This window comes from Montipora foliosa, chromosome 1 (assembly GCF_036669935.1).
Source record: "Montipora foliosa isolate CH-2021 chromosome 1, ASM3666993v2, whole genome shotgun sequence".
NCBI lineage: Eukaryota > Metazoa > Cnidaria > Anthozoa > Scleractinia > Acroporidae > Montipora > Montipora foliosa.
In genome coordinates, this window is record NC_090869.1 from 41,155,664 (window position 1) to 41,165,229 (window position 9,566).

The 9,566-nt window shown below is 40.4% G+C and overlaps 25 non-coding genes across 25 annotated transcripts; all 25 read right to left on the minus strand.

The window, feature by feature from the left end:
* Nucleotides 1–102: 102 nt before the first annotated feature.
* Nucleotides 103–188, minus strand: Trnay-gua (transfer RNA tyrosine (anticodon GUA)). Its single transcript is given in 2 exon segments — nucleotides 103–138; nucleotides 152–188. It is a non-coding gene; the product is annotated as a tRNA-Tyr (tRNA).
* Nucleotides 189–372: 184 nt separating this feature from the next.
* On the minus strand, nucleotides 373–458 carry Trnay-gua (transfer RNA tyrosine (anticodon GUA)). The gene is given in 2 exon segments: nucleotides 373–408; nucleotides 422–458. It is a non-coding gene; the product is annotated as a tRNA-Tyr (tRNA).
* Nucleotides 459–921: 463 nt separating this feature from the next.
* Nucleotides 922–1,007, minus strand: Trnay-gua (transfer RNA tyrosine (anticodon GUA)). Its single transcript is given in 2 exon segments — nucleotides 922–957; nucleotides 971–1,007. It is a non-coding gene; the product is annotated as a tRNA-Tyr (tRNA).
* A 160-nt stretch (nucleotides 1,008–1,167) lies between these two features.
* Nucleotides 1,168–1,253, minus strand: Trnay-gua (transfer RNA tyrosine (anticodon GUA)). Its single transcript is given in 2 exon segments — nucleotides 1,168–1,203; nucleotides 1,217–1,253. It is a non-coding gene; the product is annotated as a tRNA-Tyr (tRNA).
* A 184-nt stretch (nucleotides 1,254–1,437) lies between these two features.
* Trnay-gua (transfer RNA tyrosine (anticodon GUA)) lies at nucleotides 1,438–1,523 on the minus strand. Its single transcript is given in 2 exon segments — nucleotides 1,438–1,473; nucleotides 1,487–1,523. It is a non-coding gene; the product is annotated as a tRNA-Tyr (tRNA).
* Nucleotides 1,524–1,707: 184 nt separating this feature from the next.
* Trnay-gua (transfer RNA tyrosine (anticodon GUA)) lies at nucleotides 1,708–1,793 on the minus strand. The gene is given in 2 exon segments: nucleotides 1,708–1,743; nucleotides 1,757–1,793. It is a non-coding gene; the product is annotated as a tRNA-Tyr (tRNA).
* Nucleotides 1,794–2,197: 404 nt separating this feature from the next.
* On the minus strand, nucleotides 2,198–2,283 carry Trnay-gua (transfer RNA tyrosine (anticodon GUA)). The gene is given in 2 exon segments: nucleotides 2,198–2,233; nucleotides 2,247–2,283. It is a non-coding gene; the product is annotated as a tRNA-Tyr (tRNA).
* A 404-nt stretch (nucleotides 2,284–2,687) lies between these two features.
* Trnay-gua (transfer RNA tyrosine (anticodon GUA)) lies at nucleotides 2,688–2,773 on the minus strand. Its single transcript is given in 2 exon segments — nucleotides 2,688–2,723; nucleotides 2,737–2,773. It is a non-coding gene; the product is annotated as a tRNA-Tyr (tRNA).
* Nucleotides 2,774–2,957: 184 nt separating this feature from the next.
* Trnay-gua (transfer RNA tyrosine (anticodon GUA)) lies at nucleotides 2,958–3,043 on the minus strand. The gene is given in 2 exon segments: nucleotides 2,958–2,993; nucleotides 3,007–3,043. It is a non-coding gene; the product is annotated as a tRNA-Tyr (tRNA).
* A 463-nt stretch (nucleotides 3,044–3,506) lies between these two features.
* Nucleotides 3,507–3,592, minus strand: Trnay-gua (transfer RNA tyrosine (anticodon GUA)). Its single transcript is given in 2 exon segments — nucleotides 3,507–3,542; nucleotides 3,556–3,592. It is a non-coding gene; the product is annotated as a tRNA-Tyr (tRNA).
* Nucleotides 3,593–3,752: 160 nt separating this feature from the next.
* On the minus strand, nucleotides 3,753–3,838 carry Trnay-gua (transfer RNA tyrosine (anticodon GUA)). Its single transcript is given in 2 exon segments — nucleotides 3,753–3,788; nucleotides 3,802–3,838. It is a non-coding gene; the product is annotated as a tRNA-Tyr (tRNA).
* Nucleotides 3,839–4,022: 184 nt separating this feature from the next.
* Nucleotides 4,023–4,108, minus strand: Trnay-gua (transfer RNA tyrosine (anticodon GUA)). The gene is given in 2 exon segments: nucleotides 4,023–4,058; nucleotides 4,072–4,108. It is a non-coding gene; the product is annotated as a tRNA-Tyr (tRNA).
* A 184-nt stretch (nucleotides 4,109–4,292) lies between these two features.
* Trnay-gua (transfer RNA tyrosine (anticodon GUA)) lies at nucleotides 4,293–4,378 on the minus strand. Its single transcript is given in 2 exon segments — nucleotides 4,293–4,328; nucleotides 4,342–4,378. It is a non-coding gene; the product is annotated as a tRNA-Tyr (tRNA).
* A 404-nt stretch (nucleotides 4,379–4,782) lies between these two features.
* On the minus strand, nucleotides 4,783–4,868 carry Trnay-gua (transfer RNA tyrosine (anticodon GUA)). Its single transcript is given in 2 exon segments — nucleotides 4,783–4,818; nucleotides 4,832–4,868. It is a non-coding gene; the product is annotated as a tRNA-Tyr (tRNA).
* A 404-nt stretch (nucleotides 4,869–5,272) lies between these two features.
* Trnay-gua (transfer RNA tyrosine (anticodon GUA)) lies at nucleotides 5,273–5,358 on the minus strand. The gene is given in 2 exon segments: nucleotides 5,273–5,308; nucleotides 5,322–5,358. It is a non-coding gene; the product is annotated as a tRNA-Tyr (tRNA).
* A 184-nt stretch (nucleotides 5,359–5,542) lies between these two features.
* Trnay-gua (transfer RNA tyrosine (anticodon GUA)) lies at nucleotides 5,543–5,628 on the minus strand. Its single transcript is given in 2 exon segments — nucleotides 5,543–5,578; nucleotides 5,592–5,628. It is a non-coding gene; the product is annotated as a tRNA-Tyr (tRNA).
* Nucleotides 5,629–6,092: 464 nt separating this feature from the next.
* Nucleotides 6,093–6,178, minus strand: Trnay-gua (transfer RNA tyrosine (anticodon GUA)). Its single transcript is given in 2 exon segments — nucleotides 6,093–6,128; nucleotides 6,142–6,178. It is a non-coding gene; the product is annotated as a tRNA-Tyr (tRNA).
* A 160-nt stretch (nucleotides 6,179–6,338) lies between these two features.
* Trnay-gua (transfer RNA tyrosine (anticodon GUA)) lies at nucleotides 6,339–6,424 on the minus strand. The gene is given in 2 exon segments: nucleotides 6,339–6,374; nucleotides 6,388–6,424. It is a non-coding gene; the product is annotated as a tRNA-Tyr (tRNA).
* A 184-nt stretch (nucleotides 6,425–6,608) lies between these two features.
* Nucleotides 6,609–6,694, minus strand: Trnay-gua (transfer RNA tyrosine (anticodon GUA)). Its single transcript is given in 2 exon segments — nucleotides 6,609–6,644; nucleotides 6,658–6,694. It is a non-coding gene; the product is annotated as a tRNA-Tyr (tRNA).
* Nucleotides 6,695–6,878: 184 nt separating this feature from the next.
* On the minus strand, nucleotides 6,879–6,964 carry Trnay-gua (transfer RNA tyrosine (anticodon GUA)). The gene is given in 2 exon segments: nucleotides 6,879–6,914; nucleotides 6,928–6,964. It is a non-coding gene; the product is annotated as a tRNA-Tyr (tRNA).
* Nucleotides 6,965–7,368: 404 nt separating this feature from the next.
* On the minus strand, nucleotides 7,369–7,454 carry Trnay-gua (transfer RNA tyrosine (anticodon GUA)). The gene is given in 2 exon segments: nucleotides 7,369–7,404; nucleotides 7,418–7,454. It is a non-coding gene; the product is annotated as a tRNA-Tyr (tRNA).
* A 404-nt stretch (nucleotides 7,455–7,858) lies between these two features.
* Trnay-gua (transfer RNA tyrosine (anticodon GUA)) lies at nucleotides 7,859–7,944 on the minus strand. The gene is given in 2 exon segments: nucleotides 7,859–7,894; nucleotides 7,908–7,944. It is a non-coding gene; the product is annotated as a tRNA-Tyr (tRNA).
* A 184-nt stretch (nucleotides 7,945–8,128) lies between these two features.
* On the minus strand, nucleotides 8,129–8,214 carry Trnay-gua (transfer RNA tyrosine (anticodon GUA)). The gene is given in 2 exon segments: nucleotides 8,129–8,164; nucleotides 8,178–8,214. It is a non-coding gene; the product is annotated as a tRNA-Tyr (tRNA).
* A 456-nt stretch (nucleotides 8,215–8,670) lies between these two features.
* Nucleotides 8,671–8,756, minus strand: Trnay-gua (transfer RNA tyrosine (anticodon GUA)). Its single transcript is given in 2 exon segments — nucleotides 8,671–8,706; nucleotides 8,720–8,756. It is a non-coding gene; the product is annotated as a tRNA-Tyr (tRNA).
* Nucleotides 8,757–8,916: 160 nt separating this feature from the next.
* Trnay-gua (transfer RNA tyrosine (anticodon GUA)) lies at nucleotides 8,917–9,002 on the minus strand. Its single transcript is given in 2 exon segments — nucleotides 8,917–8,952; nucleotides 8,966–9,002. It is a non-coding gene; the product is annotated as a tRNA-Tyr (tRNA).
* Nucleotides 9,003–9,566: the final 564 nt, after the last annotated feature.

Below are 9,566 nucleotides of genomic sequence, written 5' to 3' on the forward strand. Positions count from 1 at the left end.
AACATAACCAAGCTACGCTCATAATTTAACGGTAAACATAAGTTACAAGGACATCTATAATCGAAAGGCCTCGTTGGGGTTTAAATCCACATATCAAAAAACTCCTTCGAGCCGGATTCGAATCAGCGACCTAAGGATGTCTTAACACACTCTACAGTCCTCCGCTCTACCAAGTGAGCTATCGAAGGTGTACCAAATACGCTTTCTACTCAAAACAGCGACTCGGGATACAGAAAGACAGAGAAAATATAAGCAAGCTATGCTCATAGTTTAACGATAAATATCATTTATCAGGAAAACTTTAATCGTAAGTTACAAGGACATCGATAATCGAAAGGCCTCGTTGGGGTTTAGATCCACATATCAAAAAACTCTTTCGAGCCGGATTCGAACCAGCGACCTAAGGATGTCTTAACACACTCTACAGTCCTCCGCTCTACCAACTGAGCTATCGAAGGTGTACCAGATACAATTTCTACTCAAAACAGCCACTCGGCAGACAGAAAGACAGAGAAAACATAACCAAAGTCTGCTCAGAGTTTAACGATAAATATAATTTATCAGGAAAACTATAATCGTAAGATACAAAAATTTGGTTTTATCTAAAAGCTAGAATCTCTGTACGGTGGCCAATTTACATTATCAACTCCGTTGATAAAACCAAATTTTTGTATACTACTTCCCCACCGACGCAGCACCACAGTTTCTTTAGAAACTACCCCTTCATGGACAACTATAATCGGAAGGCCGAAGAATCTCTGTACGGTGGCCAATTTACATTATCAACTCCGTTGATAAAACCAAATTTTTGTATACTACTTCCCCACCGACGCAGCACCACAGTTTCTTTAGAAACTACCCCTTCATGGACAACTATAATCGGAAGGCCTCGTTGGGGTTTAAATCCACATATCAAAAAACTCCTTCGAGCCGGATTCGAACCAGCGACCTAAGGATGTCTTAACACACTCTACAGTCCTCCGCTCTACCAACTGAGCTATCGAAGGTGTACCAAATACGATTTCTACTCAAAACAGCGACTCGGGAGACAGAAAGACAGAGAAAATATAAGCAAGCTATGCTCATAGTTTAACGATAAATATAATTTATCAGGACAACTATAATCGTAAGGCCTCGTTGGGGTTTAAATCCACATGATCAAAAAACTCCTTCGAGCCGGATTCGAATCAGCAACCTAAGGATGTCTTAACATACTCTACAGTCCTCCGCTCTACCAACTGAGCTATCGAAGGTGTACCAAATACGCTTTCTACTCAAAACAGCGACTCGGGAGACAGAAAGACAGAGAAAATATAAGCAAGCTATGCTCATAGTTTAACGATAAATATCATTTATCAGGAAAACTTTAATCGTAAGTTACAAGGACATTGATAATCCAAAGGCCTCGTTGGGGTTTAGATCCACATATCGAAAAACTCCTTCGAGCCGGATTCGAACCAGCGACCTAAGGATGTCTTAACACACTCTACAGTCCTCCGCTCTACCAACTGAGCTATCGAAGGTGTACCAAATACGCTTTCTACTCAAAACAGCGACTCGGGAGACAGAAAGACAGAGAAAATATAAGCAAGCTATGCTCATAGTTTAACGATAAATATCATTTATCAGGAAAACTTTAATCGTAAGTTACAAGGACATCGATAATCGAAAGGCCTCGTTCGGGTTTAGATCCACATATCAAAAAACTCCTTCGAGCCGGATTCGAACCAGCGACCTAAGGATGTCTTAATACACTCTACAGTCCTCCGCTCTACCAACTGAGCTATCGAAGGTGTACCAAATACGATTTCTACTAAAAACAGCCACTCGGCAGACAGAAAGACAGAGAAAATATAAGCAAGCTATGCTCATAGTTTAACGATAAATATAATTTATCAGGAAAACTTTAATCCTAAGGCCTGGTTGGGGTTTAAATCCAGATGATCAAAAATCTCCTTCGAGCCGGATTCTAACCATCGACCTAACGATGTCTTACCACACTCTAAAGTCATCCGCTCTACCAACAAAGCTATCGAAAGTATAGCAATTGCGACTTCTAGTCCAATTATCCACTCCGCAAAAAGACGACAAAGAAAACATAACCAAGCTACGATCATAATTTAACGGTAAATATAAGTTACAAGGACATCTATAATCGAAAGGCCTCGTTGGGGTTTAAATCCACATATCAAAAAACTCCTTCGAGCCGGATTCGAACCAGCGACCTAAGGATGTCTTAACACACTCTACAGTCCTCCGCTCTACCAACTGAGCTATCGAAGGTGTACCAAATACAATTTCTACTCAAAACAGCGACTCGGCAGACAGAAAGACAGGGAAAACATAACCAAAGTCTGCTCATAATTTAACGATCAATATAATTGATAAGGAAAACTATAATCGTAAGGCCTCTTTGGGGTTTAAATCCAGATGATCAAAAATCTCCTTCGAGCCGGATTCTAACGTTCGACCTAACGATATCTTACCACACTCTAAAGTCATCCGCTCTGCCAACTAAGCTATCAAAAGTATAGCAATTGCGACTTCTAGTCCAATTATCCACTCCGCAAACAGAAGACAAAGAAAACATAACCAAGCTACGCTCATAATTTAACGGTAAACATAAGTTACAAGGACATCTATAATCGAAAGGCCTCGTTGGGGTTTAAATCCACATATCAAAAAACTCCTTCGAGCCGGATTCGAATCAGCGACCTAAGGATGTCTTAACACACTCTACAGTCCTCCGCTCTACCAAGTGAGCTATCGAAGGTGTACCAAATACGCTTTCTACTCAAAACAGCGACTCGGGATACAGAAAGACAGAGAAAATATAAGCAAGCTATGCTCATAGTTTAACGATAAATATCATTTATCAGGAAAACTTTAATCGTAAGTTACAAGGACATCGATAATCGAAAGGCCTCGTTGGGGTTTAGATCCACATATCAAAAAACTCTTTCGAGCCGGATTCGAACCAGCGACCTAAGGATGTCTTAACACACTCTACAGTCCTCCGCTCTACCAACTGAGCTATCGAAGGTGTACCAGATACAATTTCTACTCAAAACAGCCACTCGGCAGACAGAAAGACAGAGAAAACATAACCAAAGTCTGCTCAGAGTTTAACGATAAATATAATTTATCAGGAAAACTATAATCGTAAGATACAAAAATTTGGTTTTATCTAAAAGCTAGAATCTCTGTACGGTGGCCAATTTACATTATCAACTCCGTTGATAAAACCAAATTTTTGTATACTACTTCCCCACCGACGCAGCACCACAGTTTCTTTAGAAACTACCCCTTCATGGACAACTATAATCGGAAGGCCGAAGAATCTCTGTACGGTGGCCAATTTACATTATCAACTCCGTTGATAAAACCAAATTTTTGTATACTACTTCCCCACCGACGCAGCACCACAGTTTCTTTAGAAACTACCCCTTCATGGACAACTATAATCGGAAGGCCTCGTTGGGGTTTAAATCCACATATCAAAAAACTCCTTCGAGCCGGATTCGAACCAGCGACCTAAGGATGTCTTAACACACTCTACAGTCCTCCGCTCTACCAACTGAGCTATCGAAGGTGTACCAAATACGATTTCTACTCAAAACAGCGACTCGGGAGACAGAAAGACAGAGAAAATATAAGCAAGCTATGCTCATAGTTTAACGATAAATATAATTTATCAGGACAACTATAATCGTAAGGCCTCGTTGGGGTTTAAATCCACATGATCAAAAAACTCCTTCGAGCCGGATTCGAATCAGCAACCTAAGGATGTCTTAACATACTCTACAGTCCTCCGCTCTACCAACTGAGCTATCGAAGGTGTACCAAATACGCTTTCTACTCAAAACAGCGACTCGGGAGACAGAAAGACAGAGAAAATATAAGCAAGCTATGCTCATAGTTTAACGATAAATATCATTTATCAGGAAAACTTTAATCGTAAGTTACAAGGACATTGATAATCGAAAGGCCTCGTTGGGGTTTAGATCCACATATCGAAAAACTCCTTCGAGCCGGATTCGAACCAGCGACCTAAGGATGTCTTAACACACTCTACAGTCCTCCGCTCTACCAACTGAGCTATCGAAGGTGTACCAAATACGCTTTCTACTCAAAACAGCGACTCGGGAGACAGAAAGACAGAGAAAATATAAGCAAGCTATGCTCATAGTTTAACGATAAATATCATTTATCAGGAAAACTTTAATCGTAAGTTACAAGGACATCGATAATCGAAAGGCCTCGTTCGGGTTTAGATCCACATATCAAAAAACTCCTTCGAGCCGGATTCGAACCAGCGACCTAAGGATGTCTTAATACACTCTACAGTCCTCCGCTCTACCAACTGAGCTATCGAAGGTGTACCAAATACGATTTCTACTAAAAACAGCCACTCGGCAGACAGAAAGACAGAGAAAATATAAGCAAGCTATGCTCATAGTTTAACGATAAATATAATTTATCAGGAAAACTTTAATCCTAAGGCCTGGTTGGGGTTTAAATCCAGATGATCAAAAATCTCCTTCGAGCCGGATTCTAACCATCGACCTAACGATGTCTTACCACACTCTAAAGTCATCCGCTCTACCAACAAAGCTATCGAAAGTATAGCAATTGCGACTTCTAGTCCAATTATCCACTCCGCAAAAAGACGACAAAGAAAACATAACCAAGCTACGATCATAATTTAACGGTAAATATAAGTTACAAGGACATCTATAATCGAAAGGCCTCGTTGGGGTTTAAATCCACATATCAAAAAACTCCTTCGAGCCGGATTCGAACCAGCGACCTAAGGATGTCTTAACACACTCTACAGTCCTCCGCTCTACCAACTGAGCTATCGAAGGTGTACCAAATACAATTTCTACTCAAAACAGCGACTCGGCAGACAGAAAGACAGGGAAAACATAACCAAAGTCTGCTCATAATTTAACGATCAATATAATTGATAAGGAAAACTATAATCGTAAGGCCTCTTTGGGGTTTAAATCCAGATGATCAAAAATCTCCTTCGAGCCGGATTCTAACGTTCGACCTAACGATATCTTACCACACTCTAAAGTCATCCGCTCTGCCAACTAAGCTATCAAAAGTATAGCAATTGCGACTTCTAGTCCAATTATCCACTCCGCAAACAGAAGACAAAGAAAACATAACCAAGCTACGCTCATAATTTAACGGTAAACATAAGTTACAAGGACATCTATAATCGAAAGGCCTCGTTGGGGTTTAAATCCACATATCAAAAAACTCCTTCGAGCCGGATTCGAATCAGCGACCTAAGGATGTCTTAACACACTCTACAGTCCTCCGCTCTACCAAGTGAGCTATCGAAGGTGTACCAAATACGCTTTCTACTCAAAACAGCGACTCGGGAGACAGAAAGACAGAGAAAATATAAGCAAGCTATGCTCATAGTTTAACGATAAATATCATTTATCAGGAAAACTTTAATCGTAAGTTACAAGGACATCGATAATCGAAAGGCCTCGTTGGGGTTTAGATCCACATATCAAAAAACTCTTTCGAGCCGGATTCGAACCAGCGACCTAAGGATGTCTTAACACACTCTACAGTCCTCCGCTCTACCAACTGAGCTATCGAAGGTGTACCAGATACAATTTCTACTCAAAACAGCCACTCGGCAGACAGAAAGACAGAGAAAACATAACCAAAGTCTGCTCAGAGTTTAACGATAAATATAATTTATCAGGAAAACTATAATCGTAAGATACAAAAAATTTGGTTTTATCTAAAAGCTAGAATCTCTGTACGGTGGCCAATTTACATTATCAACTCCGTTGATAAAACCAAATTTTTGTATACTACTTCCCCACCGACGCAGCACCACAGTTTCTTTAGAAACTACCCCTTCATGGACAACTATAATCGGAAGGCCGAAGAATCTCTGTACGGTGGCCAATTTACATTATCAACTCCGTTGATAAAACCAAATTTTTGTATACTACTTCCCCACCGACGCAGCACCAAAGTTTCTTTAGAAACTACCCCTTCATGGACAACTATAATCGGAAGGCCTCGTTGGGGTTTAAATCCACATATCAAAAAACTCCTTCGAGCCGGATTCGAACCAGCGACCTAAGGATGTCTTAACACACTCTACAGTCCTCCGCTCTACCAACTGAGCTATCGAAGGTGTACCAAATACGATTTCTACTCAAAACAGCGACTCGGGAGACAGAAAGACAGAGAAAATATAAGCAAGCTATGCTCATAGTTTAACGATAAATATAATTTATCAGGACAACTATAATCGTAAGGCCTCGTTGGGGTTTAAATCCACATGATCAAAAAACTCCTTCGAGCCGGATTCGAATCAGCAACCTAAGGATGTCTTAACACACTCTACAGTCCTCCGCTCTACCAACTGAGCTATCGAAGGTGTACCAAATACGCTTTCTACTCAAAACAGCGACTCGGGAGACAGAAAGACAGAGAAAATATAAGCAAGCTATGCTCATAGTTTAACGATAAATATCATTTATCAGGAAAACTTTAATCGTAAGTTACAAGGACATTGATAATCGAAAGGCCTCGTTGGGGTTTAGATCCACATATCAAAAAACTCCTTCGAGCCGGATTCGAACCAGCGACCTAAGGATGTCTTAACACACTCTACAGTCCTCCGCTCTACCAACTGAGCTATCGAAGGTGTACCAAATACGCTTTCTACTCAAAACAGCGACTCGGGAGACAGAAAGACAGAGAAAATATAAGCAAGCTATGCTCATAGTTTAACGATAAATATCATTTATCAGGAAAACTTTAATCGTAAGTTACAAGGACATCGATAATCGAAAGGCCTCGTTCGGGTTTAGATCCACATATCAAAAAACTCCTTCGAGCCGGATTCGAACCAGCGACCTAAGGATGTCTTAATACACTCTACAGTCCTCCGCTCTACCAACTGAGCTATCGAAGGTGTACCAAATACGATTTCTACTAAAAACAGCCACTCGGCAGACAGAAAGACAGAGAAAATATAAGCAAGCTATGCTCATAGTTTAACGATAAATATAATTTATCAGGAAAACTTTAATCCTAAGGCCTGGTTGGGGTTTAAATCCAGATGATCAAAAATCTCCTTCGAGCCGGATTCTAACCATCGACCTAACGATGTCTTACCACACTCTAAAGTCATCCGCTCTACCAACAAAGCTATCGAAAGTATAGCAATTGCGACTTCTAGTCCAATTATCCACTCCGCAAACAGACGACAAAGAAAACATAACCAAGCTACGATCATAATTTAACGGTAAATATAAGTTACAAGGACATCTATAATCGAAAGGCCTCGTTGGGGTTTAAATCCACATATCAAAAAACTCCTTCGAGCCGGATTCGAACCAGCGACCTAAGGATGTCTTAACACACTCTACAGTCCTCCGCTCTACCAACTGAGCTATCGAAGGTGTACCAAATACAATTTCTACTCAAAACAGCGACTCGGCAGACAGAAAGACAGGGAAAACATAACCAAAGTCTGCTCATAATTTAACGATCAATATAATTGATAAGGAAAACTATAATCGTAAGGCCTCTTTGGGGTTTAAATCCAGATGATCAAAAATCTCCTTCGAGCCGGATTCTAACGTTCGACCTAACGATATCTTACCACACTCTAAAGTCATCCGCTCTGCCAACTAAGCTATCAAAAGTATAGCAATTGCGACTTCTAGTCCAATTATCCACTCCGCAAACAGAAGACAAAGAAAACATAACCAAGCTACGCTCATAATTTAACGGTAAACATAAGTTACAAGGACATCTATAATCGAAAGGCCTCGTTGGGGTTTAAATCCACATATCAAAAAACTCCTTCGAGCCGGATTCGAATCAGCGACCTAAGGATGTCTTAACACACTCTACAGTCCTCCGCTCTACCAAGTGAGCTATCGAAGGTGTACCAAATACGCTTTCTACTCAAAACAGCGACTCGGGAGACAGAAAGACAGAGAAAATATAAGCAAGCTATGCTCATAGTTTAACGATAAATATCATTTATCAGGAAAACTTTAATCGTAAGTTACAAGGACATCGATAATCGAAAGGCCTCGTTGGGGTTTAGATCCACATATCAAAAAACTCTTTCGAGCCGGATTCGAACCAGCGACCTAAGGATGTCTTAACACACTCTACAGTCCTCCGCTCTACCAACTGAGCTATCGAAGGTGTACCAGATACAATTTCTACTCAAAACAGCCACTCGGCAGACAGAAAGACAGAGAAAACATAACCAAAGTCTGCTCAGAGTTTAACGATAAATATAATTTATCAGGAAAACTATAATCGTAAGATACAAAAATTTGGTGTTATCTAAAAGCTAGAATCTCTGTACGGTGGCCAATTTACATTATCAACTCCGTTGATAAAACCAAATTTTTGTATACTACTTCCCCACCGACGCAGCACCACAGTTTCTTTAGAAACTACCCCTTCATGGACAACTATAATCGGAAGGCCGAAGAATCTCTGTACGGTGGCCAATTTACATTATCAACTCCGTTGATAAAACCAAATTTTTGTATACTACTTCCCCACCGACGCAGCACCACAGTTTCTTTAGAAACTACCCCTTCATATAATCGTAAGACCTCGTTGTGGTTTAAATCCACATGATCAAAAAACTCCTTAGAGCCGGATTCGAACCAGCCACCTAAGGATATCTTAACACACTCTACAGTCCTCCGCTCTACCAACTGAGCTATCAAAAGTATATACCAATTGCGACTTCTAGTCCCATTATCCACTCCGCAGACGGAAGATAGAGAAAAGATAGCCAAGATACGCTCATAATTTAACGGTAAATATAAGTTACAAGGACAACTATAATCGGAAGGCCTCGCTGGGGTTTAAATCCACATATCAAAAAACTCCTTCGAGCCGGATTCGAACCAGCGACCTAAGGATGTCTTAACACACCCTACAGTCCTCCGCTCTACCAACTGAGCTATCGAAGGTGTACCAAATACAATTTCTACTCAAACAGCCAATTGGCAGACAGAAAGACAGGGAAAATATAACCAAAGTCTGCTAATAATTTAACGATAAATATAATTTATAAGGAAAACTATAATCGTAAGGAAAAATTTGGTTTATCAACGGAGTTGATAATGTAAATTGACCACCGTACAGAGATTCTAAAAGCTGACGTTTCGAGCGTTAGCCCTTCGTCAGAGCGAATCGAGGGATTATGGGTTACCTGTAGTTTTTATAGTAGAGTAGGAGCTACGCTATTGGTGGTAACATGGCAACGTGAAAAGTACGAATATATTAGTTAAATGAAAAGCGTTCGTTAGGGTTTCATTTAACTAATATATTCCTACTTTTCACGTTGCCATGTTACCACCAATAGCGTAGCTCCTACTCTACTATAAAAAGTACACGTAACCAATAATCCCTCGATTCGCTCTGACGAAGGGCTAACGCTCGAAACGTCAGCTTTTAGAATCTCTGTACGGTGGTCAATTTACATTATCAACTCCGTTGATAAACCAAATTTTTGTATACTACTTCCCCACCGA